We start from the raw sequence: 16,692 nt of genomic DNA, 5'->3' as shown, positions 1-16,692 counted from the left end.
ACATGAAAACGCAAATAAACGAATGTTTAAAAAAACTCCGGGCAAAGTGAAGATTTTTGAAAACTCTGTTTATGTATATGCGTGTAGACCAGGTGTAGACAGAGACAACTGGAGTTTTGCGTTTTCGAACGTCACATTATGCTCCAAAACAACAACAAATCTGCTCTGACGTCTAACGTGCGACCTTTGTTTACTACAGAACTACAGATGATCCACCATCTGTTCTCCAAGCTATTTATTAAATAAATGGTCCCTGCTCTTGACCACCGTTTACTGCGTTACACCGAAGCAGAGCCTACGCCGTAGGGTACGCAGCGATGCGCACCGTACGCCGTACCCTACGGCGTAGGGCTACGTCGATTTAACGCAGCAGCTCCGTGGCGGGACACCTGGGGCGGACGGGTCGACTCGGTCTCGCTACCGAGAAGGAGACGCGGCTGGAAGACCAGATGATCTACAGGTTTGGAATGCTTATGAATGTGGTCGAAAACGCAGATCTTCGGTTATGTGTGGAAGGTTTTTTTTTTTTAAAACGATGTAATGTGGATACAAATTATTTTATAAACGGAGGGGGGAAATATTCGGTTTTAAAAATACCCGGCTACGTGTGTACATAGCCTTCGTTTCCAGGAGCTGACACAGAAACTTTCTGGTGAGGTGCCGCCCCATTTGGTTTTAAGTTGACAGGTACATTGTATGCCTGTAAACATGTTGAACTCGCTATGTTTTTAGTTGATTGAATAGAATCAACTACACACTTGATAAGGAAAAATGCAGCTTGAAAAATGCGTCTTCATGAGTTTGTGAAAGGACTGCATGATGTCCAAATTAGTGGACACATCAGCAACCTTTCAACCTTTTTTTTTAAATGCAATGCAACGTTTGCAATGATTAATTACATATTGCGTTGTTTGTAACTTATTTCTGCTCATCCTACACTGACGTTTTTTAATACCCCGAAATCTTAATCATTTGGCTAAAATAGTCCATGGAAACTGGGGTTACTGTAAAGATTTCCAGCTTTAACTATCTAGATGTGCAGAATATCTGAGATACCATCTGAAATACCTCCAGTCAGATCCTGCACCGCTGCTGTGCAAAACAAATGAATAACAAAAAAAAAAAACCCAAAAAAAACAGCGCATTCAAATTTATGATCCCCTGACACTTCCACACCTGCTGCTCTGTGCCAAGAGATAAATCTTAATAGTGATGCACTATTTATTTGACATGTAAACGTGCAGCGGGGCTTTAAATATCACCACATGCCTGTGTTTTAGGTGCACACTCACACAGACCGAAACCTACACATTAAATACCCATCTATTGTCGGATTACCAGGCTGTTGGGAGACGAAAAATGGTTGCCTGGCAACCCTGTCTGCATGTGAGGCAGTGCATTGGCTTGTTTGGGTGGAGTGAGACAGACAGAGGGAGGAAGAGGGGGAATCCTGAATCCACGCCAGCTAAAAATCAAGCACATAAGCTGAGATCATGTAATGATGTGCATGAAACATGTAGAGAATCTTAACATGCCAACACAAAATCACCAAGGTCAGAAAGAACGTGGATTAACAGAAATGCTTCATTTTTTTACTGGAGCAACCATCTGCTTGTCACAGACATCTGTGAACACAATCTGCTGAAAAAAATGAAAACATCAAATTTTTTTTTAAAAGAGGAAAAAAGCATCTAAAGAGAAACATGGACTGAATCTCAAATCCATAATTTCACTGAACTGCAGTAAAGGCCTGCTGTCAGGCTGTGGAGCAGTTGAGTTGCAGTCGACCAAACTGCTGATGAGTTCATGTGATGACTGTGAGACAAGTCGATTTTAATCTATGACTGCGTTAACTTCACTAATACTATGATGTAAACCTCTTGAAATAATGGCCTAAGTCAAATTTTATAACTGAACAAAATATTTGATTAAGTATAGAAAAGTAAAAATATAAATAATTTTTTTTTTTAAAGAGAGAAAAAGCATGGACTTTGAAAAGAACAATCTGTAATCCACGGGAGTTTTGTAACATGAAGCTTTGATTATATAAAAGTACGTGTCTTCTGAAGCGAGATCAACACAGTGACTGTACAGAAGCAAGTTATGCTTTGTGTTGCATGGCTTGACAAGTTTACATCAACATGCTTTAAAAGAAGACGTACTGTTATGTCATAGTTTCTTCCTGAGGTCTTTTGCTATGATCTGCTTTTCTCATAATATCACAGAAATACAGTACAAAAGTTTTCTTTTTAACTGTATCTTTACAGTTTGGTTTGGAGTGATTGGTTTTAGATGGTGAACTTGGCCCCTCCCATCCTTTTGGTGGGTTTGACTCCTTTGATAAATGTGTTACAGCTTTATAGATGATTTGTGCCCCTAAATCACAACCTCTGCCATTGCCTGATGTGGACCTCCCAAGAAGTTTAACTATGCTTGTATTGATGCCATCGATACAAAATTTGATTGGTCTGCATTGTATTTTCTTCAATGTACATCCTGCTGCTACTACTTCATCATTTTCAAGCTTGATAGAAAATTACATTTCTGTAGTGTCAGTAAAAATGACTGTAGCTCAGTATGTTTCAGCTCCACTTAACATAAGATAAGCTTCTTACCCCGTTTCCAGTTCTGGGCTACATGAAGTTCGTAAACAATAGGAAACTGCAAGCTACAGCGCCGCAAAAAACAACCCAAACTGCCACTTCCACTCCGTACATAATTCACCTTTGTTATTAAGACCCCGTCCACACGTAGCCGGATATCTGCGGATATCTGCTAAACCGGAGATATTTTCCTACGTTTTGACCTGTCATCCACACGAAAACGCAAATAAACGAAGGTTTAAAAAAACTCCGGGCAAAGTGAAGATTTTTGAAAACTCAGTTTATGTAGATGCGTGTAGACACACACAACCGGAGTTTTGCGTTTTCGAACGTCACATTATGCGCCAAAACAACAACAAATCTTTTGTTTACTATAGAAATACAGATGATCCAGCATCTGTTCTCCAAGCTATTTATTAAATAAATGGTCTCTGCTCTTGACCGGCCGCTTACTGCGTTACACCGACACAGAGGGCTCCGCGGAGCCGCGGAGGCTGAACCTCCGCGGAGCCGCGGAGGCTGAACCTCCGCGGAGCCCCGCGGAGCCCCCCGGAGCCCGCGGAGCGGCGGAGCCCGCGGAGCCCGCGGAGCGGCGGAGCCCGCGGAGCTTCCCCGGGAGCCGCAGATTATCTACAGGTTAGAATGCTTATGAATGTGGTCGAAAACGCAGATCTTCGGTTACGTGTGGAAGGGTTTTTTTTTAAAAAACGATGTAATGTGGATGCAAATTTTTTTATAAACGGAGGGGGGAAATATTCGTTTTTAAAAATACCCGGCTACGTGTGGACGGGGTCTAAGTGTGGTTCTTCATGCAATGCCAAATTAATATGCTGCATGTAATTTACTGTCCGTAGTTACTTCATATTCAGGGATCGTGGTGCCTATAGTGTGATGACGTTGAGCGCTATGCTGGTTGGGTTGCTGGACAGCGCATTTTTTGTTTGGTGTTTTTTTTAGTGCTGTCCAGTAATTAAAAAAAATGAGAAATTTTAATTAATTAATCAAAATCTTTAATTAATTAATCTATTTAACCTCTTTTTTAATCTCACCTAAAAATTGCTGAGAAAAGCAGCAATTTTCACTTGAAGTGTTTTCCTTTAAATTCATTCAATTATGTGGCAGATCAAAAGATTGATGTATAACCAAAAAAGTGGCTTTATAAAGTCATTTATTTATCTTTTTAACAGACTTGAACAGATGCAGTCCTAGCCATTTACATCCCCTTGGCAAGATCATTCGCCAGCCTTTCGGTCGCAGACGTACACATGCGCGGCGTGTACTCCTCGAGATTGGGGAAGAGCGTTGCTGTGGCTTGATAAATTGCTCACATCTTTCTGTCTAACGTTAGCTGTGGCTGTGCTTGCAATTTATGTGGTTGACTTACGCAGTTTTGATGGATCGGGAAATGCCAGGGCCGGCACTCAGTAGTGGCCGCGAGCATCGGCCGCGTAGGCAGGCTGCTTTTCATCGTGACAGCATCTCCGGACGACGTTTCCTGTTCAACATTGGTGCATAGAGGAGCGTTCTGCCTGCATCCCGTTTGGACGTGGTAACCGACAGCCACGGCCCCCCTATGGAATCTGCCAATGGTAGCCCCATCCGCACATATGGAACGAGGTATGTTGAATTGTGTTTTGGAGGACAGTAGTTTGGTTGGGACTTTGTTACGGCAAAGGTTGGTTTTCCCCTCCTTGGCGCTGATTTTCTGTGTGCACATGGACTGTTGGTAGGTGTAAAGAACCGCGGTTTGATTGACGCCATCACGTTTTGATCTTATACATGCGCGCTCAGCGGGACTGTCTAGCGTGCTCTCAGCCCTGGATCATTTCCACCGTCTCCAGGCCAAGTTTCCAGCGACCACCCGGCCCACTTTTTCTGCATCTGCTGTGAAGCATGGTGTGGAGGACCATCTTGCCACCACTGGTATACCCTTCTACGCCTGCGCTCGGCGACTCGATCCGACCAAGCTTGCCGTTGCAAAGGGTGAGTTTGCAAACATGGTACGTCTGGGTATAGTCTGTTGATCCAACATCCCGTGAGCGTCATCTTTCCACATTGTCCCCAAGCCGGGCGGTGGCTGGCGCCAGTGTGGCGACTACCGTCGGCTTAATGACGCAAGGACACCTGACTGATACCCAGTCCCACCAGTACCAGTACACCACTGGACATTCCCAAAACACCCAACAGGGTGGGGCTTCCGCGGCCGGACGTAGCGCATGAAAGGATCACCCCCCTATTAGCTACCCAAGGGAACATGGGAAGAACATGCAAACTTCACACAGAAAGGCCCTCTCGCCAACCCCACCCAGCCAGTCCAGGTTTGTCCACCAAGGTATTTATACTCCTCCGTCACCACCACTTTTCCATGATGGAAAAACTGTTTGACTTAACCCTGGCTCTCCTAAAGTCCACAATCATCTCCTTTGTCTTGTTCAGATTCAAGATGAAATGATTGCTCCCACACCATGCCACAGAACGATCCACCAGTTCTCTGTACTCAGTTTCTTGTCCACCACTGATACACCACACAACTGCAGAGTCATCTGAGTATTCCTGCAGATGACAGGACTCCAACGTGTCCTGGAAGTCTGACATGCACAGCACAAAGAGGAATGGTGAGAGTACAGTCCCCTGTGGAGCTCATGTGCTTCTGACCACCTCAGACACACAACCATTCAGTCTCATACACAGTCAGTTGCTCAGTCAACCAGGTGATTGTGGAGGCATTCACCTGTGTCTTCTGGAGTTTCTTACATAGTAATGCAGGCTGGATGGTGTTAAGTGCATGGGAGAAATCAAAGAATAGGATCCAGACAGTACTGCCTGCTTTCCTCAGATCACTGTGAGTTTATTGAAGCAGGTGTATTAGCAGGTGTATTATTGCATCTTCGACTCTAACCCCTCAACAAACGGCCGTGGGTCCTGGAAGGTGCTTGTTTGCTCATTCAGTTGGACCATTAAAATTCGCTCCAGGACATTCATGATGTGGGATATTAGAGCTAAAGGTCTATAGTCATTACGAGAAGATGGATGATGTATTTTTGGTACTGGAACAAGGCAGGATGACTTTCACGGTACTGGAACCTTCTTCTGGCTCAAGCTGAGGTTGAAGAAGTGCTGCAGAATCTCACTTAGCTGGTCTAAACAGGCTTTCAGGCCTTGGGGCTGAGACTAAACGGACCCGCACCCTTTTTCCGGTTCAGTCTCTCCAGTTACCTCTTCACCTGACAGCTGGAGAAAGACAGGCTGGGGGGAAGGAAGAAGGGGGCCCAGCATCTCATGATGTAGTATGAGACAACGATGGAAGAACAACAAAATTCATGACTGAGGTGGAAGATGAAGAGGTCTTTCAGGTCACTGGTGATCCAGTGTTTATTACTGGGGAAGCACATCACTGTTCTGGTGGGGATGACATTGTCCACACAGAAGCTGATACAGTCAACCACAGTCATGGCATAGATGTCATCTCCACGTCGCTCACAGAGTGCTTCCCAGTCTGTAGTCTCAAAACACCCAAGCAGAGTTTCTTCAGCTTCCTGTGACTCCTCCTCGGACTCCTTTGGTCACAGGTTGCCTCTGGAAGATGAGTTTGTAGATGGAGGGAAAGACCAGATTTTGATCCCCCCTGTAGAGAGCAGGTTGTGCAGGGGAGCTACTGTATATGCATCTTTGTCTTTTGCATAAAACTGTTGAACCATTGGAAATGTGGCAGAGAAAGAGAGAGACAGGTTGAAATCACCAGGACTAGAAATGTGCTGGGTTGTTGTGTCTGTAGCTTAGCAACAGCAGAGCTAATGGCATCATATGCAGTGTCTGTACCAGCTGATCGCGGGATGTGAACTGTCACTAATACTGTTGAACTCTTTCAGCAGACAAAAAGAACAGGAACTCAGACAAAACAGTTCAATATCCAGTTGTAGAAACGATTTTCCCTTTAGCATGTCCTGGATTACACCATCTCTTGTTGACAAGCACCGCAATTCCACCGCCCTTGTAATTTCAGCTCCTCTGTAAATCTCTGTCTGCCCGTATCGTCTGAAAGCCGGGCAAAGAAGCTACATAGAAGCATAATCACATTTTATACAACGTAAGGAAGTTGGATGATTTAATTATAAGGCTCTGTGATGTCACAGTACCACAAATACATGAAAAGCTCACTGAATGACATATTTTCTGTCAAGGTGTGGTTGTTGAGGACCCAAATGCAGGAGAGCAGGAGGCAGGAGTTTGCAAAAAGCAGGATTTATTAATACAAAGACAAAACCAAAAACGCTGCTGAGCAGGATCAAAACTGGCAGAACAAAAACAGGGATCCAAAAACTAGAGGAGACCACGGAGGAAGCAAACAGTACGGACCAACAGGGAGCAGGGGAAAGACAAGACTAGATATACACAGGGGATAACGAGACACAGGTGCAGACAATCAGGGCAGATGAGAAACAGGAGGGACAGAACTGAAACCCAAAACATGGGGGAAATGTCAAACCCTGACATTTTCAGACTTAAATTTACCCGACGATAACAGGATTATGTGAATGTTGAACTTGATTTTGTAACCACTTCCAAAGAAAAGACCCCTCTTCCCCTTCTTTAGTTTTATCCAACTTCCCCAAAATGTGTTGGGATTTGTTGAGATCACTGTATGACGACACACCGATCCTCTCTTCATTCTGCCTACACTCTCCGACTGTGCATTCACATTGATCCAACAAGGATGCAATATTTCCTCCCCAGTGTGTGCTTTCAGAAATAATTACAGCATTCCATCTAAAGATGATATCTTTCTTCAGCCTTTGGGTTCACAGCAACAAGTCCCTCATATCTCTGATCACTGATTACAATATTTAGTCTTCACTAAATAAAACACAGCGCTGGGAAAAAAAAACAAAAAAAAACAGCAATAAATAATAGTTTCTGCATAGTTGTTGCTGCTGAGTTTTGTAGATTTATTACAGTTGCAGGAGGGAAGTTCAGCAGAAGGGAGATGCCAACCCGGATTCAGGTGGTGGATGCTCCTTCAGCTCCTTCCTGCAGACCTAAATTGTTCTGTCACCACTGTTCCACAACACAAACTTGTCTCTCAGTGTCCCAGTGACAGACTAAGTTGAGTCTCTTCATGAACTGTGTGCCCCTCCTCATCCACCAATTGTGCATTTCTGCACTGCAAGTTCAGACAGCACTCATTTCTACCAAGACAAACCAGTGCCGTAACAGAAGCGGTAAAAAAAGTATGTGCCATTCGCCCTCTGTGTAATTCAGACCCCAGCAGAGCAGAATAAAGTGCTACAGGGTGGGATGAAGTGGCAGTGTGAATGGGCTACAGATTTCATAAAACGCACAGCTTGCAGAAGAAAGGTGTGGTTAGGTTATTCATTTTCTAGAAAAAGAAATGTAGCAGTAATAATTTAAAAGCAACACCCAAAACACAAACTACCTAAATCCACCTGTATGAAATCCTGTTACTGAATTAGATTTATTTATTTATTTTTTGTCTTATGTGGGGGAGAAAAACAGTCTCCCCCAGCCATTCAACTCAACTTGGAAGGCTGTAGTGAATGCAATAACTAAATATATATGCAGAAGATTGTATTTGAGCTTCTGTTGTCTCCCCACACAGACTTCTTCTTGGGAGTTGCTCCCATGAGAGACACAACTTCAGTATTTACTGGCACTAAACCTCCTGTTCTAATTAAAATAGAACAAAGCTAATGGAGGGCTGGAGAACAACAGAGGCAGCAAACAGTGAAGCAGAGGAATTGTTGTGCTAATAAGGGATACGGGACAGAATCACCCAGGCTTATATAAGTGATAAAAAGTGGAACTCCTACTGTGTTTATCCCTTTGCAGCCAGCACAGCCCTCCCTCCTCCAAATGCAGTTACCTCCCTCTGTGCTGGGAGGGAGGTGTGTGTGTTTTTGTGTAAAGGAGGGAGGTCGGTGTGTGGGCTTGTGTGCGTGTGTGTGTGTGTGTGTCGTTGTGCGCTGGGCCTGGATTGGGCTGAGGTATATGTGGGAAACCAAAGCGCTGACAACACCCGCTGAATCCACAACAACAAGTGCACCGGACTCAGCTTATGGAAACAACAGTTCTGGCCTCACAACCCTACAGGTTATCACATTCATATCCAACCGTTCAAAGGTTTTTTCCTTCAATTCACATTAACTCAGCCAGTGCGGTTTAGATAACAGAGGAATGCAACCAAGAACAAAGGCCCTGACAGGTAATCTAGTGTTTAAGTTGCTCTGGAGATATTTAGTGGAAAAGTGTCCGTTCACGGTTCCATCAGTGTTTTCTAACTGAAACTCAGCAAGCGCACCCCAGAGGCCCAAAATATTTTACAGATACCATGTCAAAGTGATTCTCCCAACAATTTTTGAACTTGTTTAGTTTAGCTAAGTCTTGATAGTTTTGTGTATCGCTAATTCCTAATCTAAAAATCAAAGCAGTGATGGAATTCTCAGGGCTTAACCTCAGGGATTTGTTATTAATCCTTTTATAACCACAAATGTCAATCAAGTGTTAGTTGTAACAATTCTGTCCAGGCTAAAGGACCTGAGCAACAAAGCAGGCAACAGTAAAAGGATTTGTGCAGGGAAAAGGTTTGTCCTCTGTAGAGTAAGACTCTCTGGGATTCACCTCTGAGAGGAGGATATCACTGCATTAGTTGGGACTGTCTGTGGCAATGGGTTTAATGGTGTTGTTCTTATTATAATATCTACCTATAATTAATTTAATACCTGCAGTATATCAGCATCTGGAGGATCAGTGTCATAGTTCAAAATGTTATACCCAAACATAACATAACACTTTTCCTAATTCCAAACTAGTCATTTTATTACCCAAACATCCCAATCAGATTGTGTTCCTTGGTAGATTCATAATTTAACTTCAAGTTGAGATTCAGCACCCCCATTAACTGCCATGACTACGCAGAAGATGTCATCAGTAATTGGTCATCATCAGCCTTTCTGTTTCCGTTTTGGTATGGGAGCCATCAGGCTCACAAGCAATAATTCCCCATCACCATCGCACATGAAATCAATAATTTGTCACCCCCCACCCCCCAACATTGAAAGTCATGAACGCCTTTGATGTTGTGATACCACAACATGGAGGAGAATGGAGGGAACTGAGATGTTTTCTAGAGGGTGTTTCAAGCCTGCATGGAACGTATTGTGTTGATGATGGTGAATTTGATAAAGCACCTGTTTTTCTATGCCTTGCTTCTGATAAGCTGCTGGGATGTAAAACATGGAGCTTGTTATAAACAATTCATGAAGGGATAATTCAAGATGGCCTTTCTTCTCTTATAAATAAATAAAATAAATAAATACATAAATAAAACTTTTCCAGATGTTCCTGGAGGGTGTTCCACCTGCAGGAATGTCGCTTAACATCCCAGACATAGACTTTATATAAACTGGAACTGGAACAACTGGAAATGATCCACGGTGTTGTCTAGGAAGGTTAAAAAGGAGGAAAGGAGAAAGACCTACTGTATTCAAATGCATTTGCTCTTTAATTTTCACCTTTAAGTGTATGCACATGATCAAACAAAGCTTATTCCTCTAACCATTGAGTGCATTTACGTGATGTTTGAAGAAAAATGTATTATTGCGTTTTAAAATGAATTTTTTTTTAAATATTGTAGTCAGACTGAAATCAAAATATACTAAACTTCGGATAGTTGGACTTCCAGATAATGCAGTTAAACTTAAGTTAATCTGCAACGAAATCGTTAACAACGTCTAGAACAGTTGGCCCATGCTCTGTATTTCCTGCCCAGACTTTAGACGTGGAAATATACTGTGAAGCTGATTCAGAGTAATGCAATCAAATCTAGAAAAATGATCTAATCTAAAGCCTATAGGACACACAGTGTACAAAGCTGTAAGTTTTTCCAATTTACTGTTAACTATGTTTCTAATTTGCTGCCACCAGCTCAACCAAAGATGAATGTGTTAATTGGGTCTTTGGAGGTCAACAAGAAAAGACGAGTGCTAACCAGCTGAAAGTGAATACTGTCACCACCTATTATGGTGGAGTATGGTGGAATGTATTATTTTTCCTTTTACGTGCATGTAAACTGGGACCAAAGAAGGACAGTTAAATGGCTTAGTTGAGCTATAGCCATTTCTTGACTAAATAATGCATGTAAATGTACTGAGTGTCAAAGTACTGATAGTTCAACCATTCAACCCTCCCCCAAGTAACTCTGATCCAGTATTCTGCTCCCTGGAAGGGGGAGGGGAGTTGAATGAGAGGGAGCCTTGGGTTCAAGAAGTGTTTTTGCTTCTGTTCCTCCTGTTGTTGCTTGTCTCAGCCAGAAACCCCTGACTTCCAAGACATCCCAGGCTGCTGAAAAGTGGTAATAACTGCTATGTGTTATAAAACCAGATATGGCATGCTTTCGGAAAACATGAAGGGCTTAAGGTTTTACAGAACCTACACTCGCATGGCAAACTTTCATAGCTGTTTTCCACAGACGTCTGGGTATTGTGAGGAAATTCTCTGAAAACCAAACAAAATGAAACACCACCCACTGCTAATACCTCAGAGGCTGTCAGGCACAGCGAGATCCAGCTGGTTCCTCCAGGCAGGTACACATAAACCCAGTGTTTGCACACCTGGAGAGCCTGTTGGTTCAGAGATAAAACATGTAGAAACATGCGAGGATATAAACCTAAGACTCTCACTGAACTCCTTCACACTTCTGACCAAAATCTTTTGCAGTCACTGCTTATGTATATACACACACACACACACACACACACACACACACACACACACACACACACACACACACACACACACACACACACACACACATATATATATATATATATATATATATATATATATATATATATATATATATAGGAAAAGACTGTGACACTTTGGTAACAGTAAATCCATCTCTATACCTACATAAAAAAGAAGTTGCATTCTCTAGGCACTTGTATATTTTTGTTTTGAGGTTGGCAGTTTCGACATGCAATGAATTCTTTGGCACAAGTTTCACTTTTCTTGTTTGCATTAAGGTTTCTCATAAGTGTGAACTCTCAACACCCATGCCTCATCTCGGTAAATAATGATTCATCATGTTGTTGCCAACACTTTGTGGAATTTATATCTATAATTGTTTCCTATATGACGTACTAAATGAAATGCAAAACAAAGAACAAACAAGTGATTTTTTTTAGTTTTTTGTTTTTTTTTTGTCGTGCCAAGGCCTCCTACATGGGGAGAGAAAAGATAAACAAGTAAAAGATTTGGTGAAAGGCAGCACTCAGCTCAGCTCTTCCTGTCTGACACCGTTCAACCAGCCAAGCGGTGGGATTTCCAGCCCTGCAGCTGCTCTGGAGCCCCAGGAGGCTGCAAAGAGTTTGGAAGGAAATCAAACATCACTGCAGATGATTCGTTTAACACCGACCCTCCCCCAAATCCATCAAGCGGTTGCTGCCTCTCTCCCTGCCAACAACCTCCTGACCTCTGCTCCATTCAACCCTCCCTCCCCAATCTCCTACTGTAATCCACAGTGGTAATGTTTTAGGTTGCCATGGAGTTTGGTTTCATGTCACTTAGTCAGTCATGCTCAGATTATATTTAAGACCATTACTGGTTTTAAAGTACAGCAGCAACACAGCCCTTTTTGTGCTATCTCAGGGAAATATGCACAAATATAATTAAAAAGACATTTCGTATGTAGGAATGAAAAAAAAGTCAAATCAAAAACAATTCATATTTCCTCGGCCAGCAGAACGTTTAGGTTATATTTGACAATGACTTTGGTGTGTCTTTAAACCCAGCATTAACACGTATTTTGTGTGATCCAATCAAGACTGGATAAATCAAAGCAGCTCTATTTAAATCTGTAGATTAGTAGATTAAAATTTTAAACTCCTCTCCATCTATTTGGAGACCTCATTTATGATCAAATCTGACTTCCCTATTCAAATACAATGGGTAACCATTTTTTGGTGTTCTTTTTGTTGATACCTTTGTTCTAAGGTATATTTTGAAAGGGTTTTGCCTTTTCCCATTACCGATTGCTTTCCTCCCTCCCCTGCCAGTCCATTCGTTGTGGTTCTGTGTTGAAAGCTCCCAGTTGTTCTTCCCCATGCTGCTGACCTCACCTCAGCATTTGAGATGTTGGTTCTTTTATTATCCTGTTGTTGCAAGATTTTAGTTTTGGTTATTAAACTACATTTAATTGTCTTGCTTTTGGGTCTTCATCTTCATCTTAGTGATATGGACTACACAGAAATGGACACCACCAGAGGAAGTGTATGTAGGACGCAGAAAAAGTACATGTCATGGGCTCCAGAGGGGACATGATTTACAATTAAAGGGTGCCGGCAGGTATCCAACACCTCAATCTACTTCTAGTCCCTTGCTCCCCATGGAAGTCCATCCTGGAGTCAACTGGGAGATCCTCAAACAGGAGTTCAGGCTCTGAAAGAGGCTCTTGTGCCTCCACACAGCCTGGGCCAGAAGCCCACTCAGGAACAGGCATTTTGCCAGTTGGAGGGAATGGCCTGTGGGCAGAAGAGGCACCTTGGTGCCTGTTTCTGAAATGCCCCGGGGCACCTCTCACCCTGTTGTAGCTGAAACCTGGCTCCTGACCCAAACTTGACCCAAACCAAGTGTTATGGTGCTTTTCCACCAGCACCTACTCGGCTCTACTCGTCTCTACTCATCTCGACTCAACTTGGCCTGGTTTCTTTTCCATTACAATCCAGTACCCGGATCAGAATCGGGCGGGGTTGGAGCGAAGCTGCTGTGATGTACTTTATTGTGTGACACAAACGAAGAAGAAGAAAACAAAACTAAAGATGAAGAACATGGAGGAGATGGTGTATGTGCTGCTTAGTCTGTGGCATCCGTTCAATATCAACATGACAGATACAGCCTGGCTCAGCCCGCTGAGAACCTCAGCAGAGTAGTTACAGAAAAGTATCCCTTTTGTGGTTCTGTCAGTTTCCTCATCTTGACTCCCTCAATTCTCCTGATTGTGTTTGGGGAGAAACTTTCACAAAACACAGAGGAATAAGGCATTCATTAAACCCAGGGTATATCAAGCCTTTGTCTGACTCAGGACCTACAAAGAGATTTTCACTGGTCTTCTGGCCACCCGCTGGCTGTTACATCTCTTCAGAGCACCTATCTGTGGCGCTAATGCAACCAGAGAAAAAGCTCATGAATGCATGCACTTGTACACAGAAATTCAACATGTCTTGTCATACAGTGCTGTTGGCATGTTCAACAGATTTTGCCCAGTTTCCATAACCTCCAAAGAACCCAGATGAATATTTGGTCCAATGCTAAATGTAATGCTATCCACAAATAAATAGCGGGTTATGATGGAGGAAATGTATGGTCAAATGCAATAAATCAAATTTTACAAATATTATATTTCTGTGTGAAAGTGGTAAATTGTGCTCCAATTGAATGCATTTATCATAGAGGTTGTAAGATGCCCCTCAGTTTAGGAACACCTATCTTGGCTAGAATATACAAGACGCAAATGGAGGCTGACTTGGTTCTCTTGGTTCCCTACACCAGTCTAGGTGAATGTTGGTTATCACTAACCAAATTAATTGGCTTTAGCAAAGTCATCAATGTGAAGAGAGCTGGCTGGATGCAGGAGATGGATCCATGATGAATTTATGCAAGGGGCTGTAGTGGAGAAAAAAGAAACCCACCTCAGTTTACAGGGCTTATGGGTTTCGCTGCCTAATAGAGAGAGACAGCTTCAGAGGTCATGTGGTTCACGCCTCCATGGAGCTGTTTTGGTCTTGCACTTGGATCACCAATGCAGCGCCAGGTAATTATATTTACGTAGCAACAATTAAGCATTCCAACAGTTATGCTCTTTACATCCCTGCCTCATTGATGGCTTTTGTCAGATGTGACATGGTGTTAATGCGCACAAACACATACAGACAGTTTGAAACTTTAAGTCAAATCAAAGCAGTGTTTGATATGGCTATTAACAAGTTTGCTGTATGTGTGCAGAATACTGAATCAGTGTCTGGACATGCAAGGCATCCTGGGACAGCAGAGACGGTCTCAGCAGAGGAGATATGCAATTGGTGGCGACAGTGTGTTTGGTGTGGAAGAAAATGAGGGCTGGCAGGACTAATAGTGGGTTTTTTTCATCTGGCTGCTCTGTACTTCACTCTGCAGACTGCTTATTAGAGAGATGTCCTCAGCAGCCAGTCACCGCATTTTTTTTCCTTTTTTTTTTAATTGACATTTTCCCAACACAAAAGGCTAAATTACATTCGGTAATGAGAAGGAACGGGGCCCCCATAAATAAATCAGAACATAGAAGAATAAAATCAGGGCCTAAGAAGTTTTATTAATCACCATGATTTCAAAAAAATTGTAAATACCATATTACCATACAGAAGTCAAAACTGCAACACTGACAATAACAAATGATAGTTTATTTTTAACTATTCACATGGTATTCTTATGATCTTGCATTTAAAACTGAAATTTCTAGGGTCTTTGGACAGGGGGGGGGGGGGGGGGGGGGGGCTTGGGGGCATTGTCAAATCTGGCTATTGACAGGTGCCCTGACCTCCCCCTCCCTGTTTTAACCGCACCAGTCACAGCCACACACACTCATCACCAGGGGCAGGAGTGAGGTCTTCCTCCACCCATGTTTCCTGCATTCGTCCTGGGGACCATGGGAGGGAATGATGGCCGGACCCAGGTATGGGCTTGTCGTGCTGCCTCGGGGGGGGGGCGGGGGGGCTGCTGGGCTGTGTCAGGCCTCCAGGGGAGAAGGGAGTGGTGAGAGAATGATTGTCCATGTCTTTGTCAGTGAGTGTATGTTAGTGTCTGTGGGGGTGGGTGTCCTGCGATGGACTGGCGACCTGTCCAGGGTGTAACTCCTGCCTCTCGCCTGAAAATTGGCTGGGATAGACTCCAGCAGACCCCCGTGACCCTGTAAAGGATAAGGCGGGTCTAGAAAATAGATGGATGGATGGATGAATGGGTGTCCGTTGTCTAACGTGGGTTTGGGGCTCCTTGCTGCCGGGCCTCTCCTGGTGGCTCCTTGTTGGGGGGTTCCCGCACTCCGTGCCCATCTTTGCTTCCCCTCGCTGCCCTTGCAGCTGGGCGTGCCTTTGGCACCCGCTCTCATCGGGGCGGGTGCCGGCCCACCGCGTCGGCGGTCGGGGAGGCCCCATCTCTCCGGGCAGGCTGGCCTCTCAGGTGTTGTGGGGTCTGGAGGGTGTGGGCCTCCTGGCCGCATGATCGGCCCATGTCGGGTTGCTGGTGCTCGGCTGGGTCCTGGTCCATCACCGTGGGTTTCCTGGCTGCCTCCTCCTGGTCATGGGGGTCCCGCCCGGGGCTTCCCTCTGTCGCCGCTGGGAGGGGGCGGGCCTTGCTGGCGGGGGGTTTCCTCCCGCCCTCTTCTGGTCCTCCGTGTGGCTGGTGGTGGCCTGGGTTCGGGTTTCTTCCTTGTCGACTTCTGGTCCTTACTCCTACTCTTAAGACCTGTCTTGGGGTGTGCATACCATAATATTTAACCTTATAATGCCCGATATATCATATTTGATACTTGAATTTCTGAGGCCTTTGTACCACCCCCATCAAAAAAGGAAAAAGAGAAAACTCACTTAATTTATTCATGATTATAAGATAAAGAATTGTTAAAGAATTGTTAAACATATTATATATTACTCATTTATACATAGTTTATTTCATAAGTCAGGTATTAAAGGGTTATTTATGCTTGAAGGGGGGCTGAAGCAGCGAGAAACAAAAATACAAAATGAGGGCTCGGGTCTTTGGAGGCTATAACTACCTGATGCTAACAGTATGCAGTATATAAATCCACAATACAGACTATAGTCTCATTTTTCCCCAGGTTTTAGGAGTTTTTAGGTTATGAAAATGATTAAGTTCCTGTATTTCTGAAGTCCTTGTTCTGAATAACTGGTATTTTGGCTCGATCCATCAGAAATCCATTGTGATTGTCCAAACTGAGTGTTGTGACTGTGTTCTAGTCAAGGCCTGCTGCACACACACACACACACACGCACACGCACACGCACACGCACACGCACACGCA

At 43.7% G+C, this 16,692-nt stretch overlaps 1 pseudogene; it reads left to right on the top strand.

Annotated features, from left to right (window-relative positions):
• The window catches only part of LOC133445537 (trace amine-associated receptor 13c-like), a 58,579-nt pseudogene extending 42,707 nt beyond the window's left edge, over window positions 1-15,872 (top strand).
• The last annotated feature ends 820 nt before the right edge of the window (window positions 15,873-16,692 follow it).

This window comes from Cololabis saira, chromosome 6 (genome assembly GCF_033807715.1).
Source record: "Cololabis saira isolate AMF1-May2022 chromosome 6, fColSai1.1, whole genome shotgun sequence".
Classification (NCBI taxonomy): Eukaryota; Metazoa; Chordata; class Actinopteri; order Beloniformes; family Belonidae; genus Cololabis; species Cololabis saira.
Note: the sequence above shows the minus strand (reverse complement) of the source record. Positions and strands in the feature narration are given on the sequence as shown.